Source organism: Rattus norvegicus, chromosome 4 (assembly GCF_021556685.1).
Source record: "Rattus norvegicus strain SHRSP/BbbUtx chromosome 4, alternate assembly SHRSP_T2T, whole genome shotgun sequence".
Lineage (NCBI taxonomy): Eukaryota > Metazoa > Chordata > Mammalia > Rodentia > Muridae > Rattus > Rattus norvegicus.
The window spans coordinates 14,816,329-14,818,294 of NC_141537.1; the positions used below are offsets into that span (position 1 = coordinate 14,816,329).

Here is a 1,966-nt window from a genome sequence, read left to right on the forward strand (position 1 = left end):
ACCTCCTCTGGCCTCTACAACTTCCGACACACTCTCAGGCTAGGCTTTTCCTGTCTCCGCTCCTCTAAAACCTTCAGCCGGTCTACTTTAAATAAACCGCTCTTTCCCTTCCCTGCCCCTCTCTTTACTATTCCAGTCTCCCCCCTTCTTGCTTTTTTTTTTTTTTTTTTTGGTTCTTTTTTTCGGAGCTGGGGACCGAACCCAGGGCCTTGCGCTTCCTAGGTAAGCGCTCTACCACTGAGCTAAATCCCCAGCCCCCACCTTCTTGCTTTTTAGACAATATGAAAACTTTCACCAAAATCCCGGACCTGGTATCTTTCAATAGTCTAGAATATGCTAAGTCACTTTGTGTGTCTTTAACACCCACAGTAACACCACCCAATGTGGCATTTTTTAATTAGCTCAGAACAGTGTGACTTGATTTCACTTGGTAAAATTAATACAATTAAAATACATGCCCACACATGTACACACTCATGAACACACACTTATGCACACACAGACACACACACACACACACACACACTTTTTTTTTAACACACACACACTTTTAAGCAAGAGGAAACTTTAAGAACAATGCCAATTTAAAAGGTGTCAATGTAAAAAATAAAAGCAAATACTAAAAGCTATAGTAACAAATTTTTGGCTGGATAAATGAATGAAAAATGAGGAATGCACAATGAAAAACTGATAGAAGGCTTCCCAGATGATAAAAATGGGGGTAGGGATCAAGTTTTACGGTTGTTTTCCCAGGAATCTCTGCTCCATTGTAATATTGAAACATTTTAAACTTTAAAATCCTCCACGTGGATCGCAGAGGTCATTATTAAAATCTCACTCATCACCTGAGGTTTAACAAGGAACTCTGGTGTGGAAGTTTGGCAAACTATTAATACACTTGGTAGGATTTGGAAAGTCATGGTGAGTCCAGAGTAAGAAGACCTATTTCATACATATTTCATCTGATTAAAAATACCTGGTTGTCATGTTCCAAATAATCCATTCAAATACCCTTTTAAAGTCTGCGATTTAACGGTAATCTGAGTATCTTTAGCTGCCATTTAGGACAACTTCTACAGCGGCACCGCCACCACCGCCACGAACAACAACAACAACAACGGAAGAAGGGGCGGAGCGAAAGGGTGGAAACCCAAACGAACACATTACAGCTGATAAGGGGAAGCCCTACGCTACTCCCGTTATAAGAAAATTCATACACAGTCACTGCATCCCCTATACACATCTTTACACCAGGCTCCTTCCTGCTGTCATCTGACTGGGCTTTTCTCAGCTCTCGTAGACCAGGCTATCTTAGCAGCCGTAGCGCCTGCACACCCTGTTGTCCCTGCTGTCTGTACACCGAAGCCACATTCCAGAGTACTTTCGTCATCTACCTGAGTACTCTGGGGAGGACGACGCCCCTTCGCTGAGCTCTGAGATTCCCAGCAGAGGGGTTGTTCTCTTCATACTCTTCCTGGAGCTCTGACAAGCCTGACGCTCTAGAGGCCTGGCGATTGGCTAGAAAGGGCCATGGTGGTGGGGATATGAGAACCATGGTACGGAACGCATCTTCGGCTTGCAGTGTGTGGGGCTGGCCTGGAGAGGGGTTTTGGAAATGAACTCTAAACAGGTTTTTTGCTTTGTCTGAGTTGCCAATACTCCCTCGGAAGGAAGTACCCAGCACACATCTCCATGTTACAGGTCCTCCAGCACCAGCTTCCGCACTGGAAGGGGCTGCGGGCGAAGACTGTCGGAGAGACACTCTTCTCATGTAACAGGCGTAGTCAACACCAAGATGTCCTAAAACAGGAAAGTGTACCATTTATAGTCACTTTATTCTTCCACCCCCAGTGGCACAGAGAACTTGACTTGCTTTGATGCTGGGGTCTTGCTTCTCCACCAGGTACTCTGGCTTGTCAATGTAAGACTGACACTGGGATCCACTTTTCTTCAAGTTGATAGCAGT

The 1,966-nt window shown here is 44.9% G+C and overlaps 1 pseudogene across 1 annotated transcript; it reads right to left on the minus strand.

The window, feature by feature from the left end:
* Positions 1-1,015: 1,015 nt before the first annotated feature.
* Positions 1,016-1,966, minus strand: Net1-ps1 (neuroepithelial cell transforming 1, pseudogene 1; annotated as a pseudogene). The gene has a single exon (XR_015687186.1). The product of XR_015687186.1 is annotated as a neuroepithelial cell transforming 1, pseudogene 1, transcript variant X2 (transcript).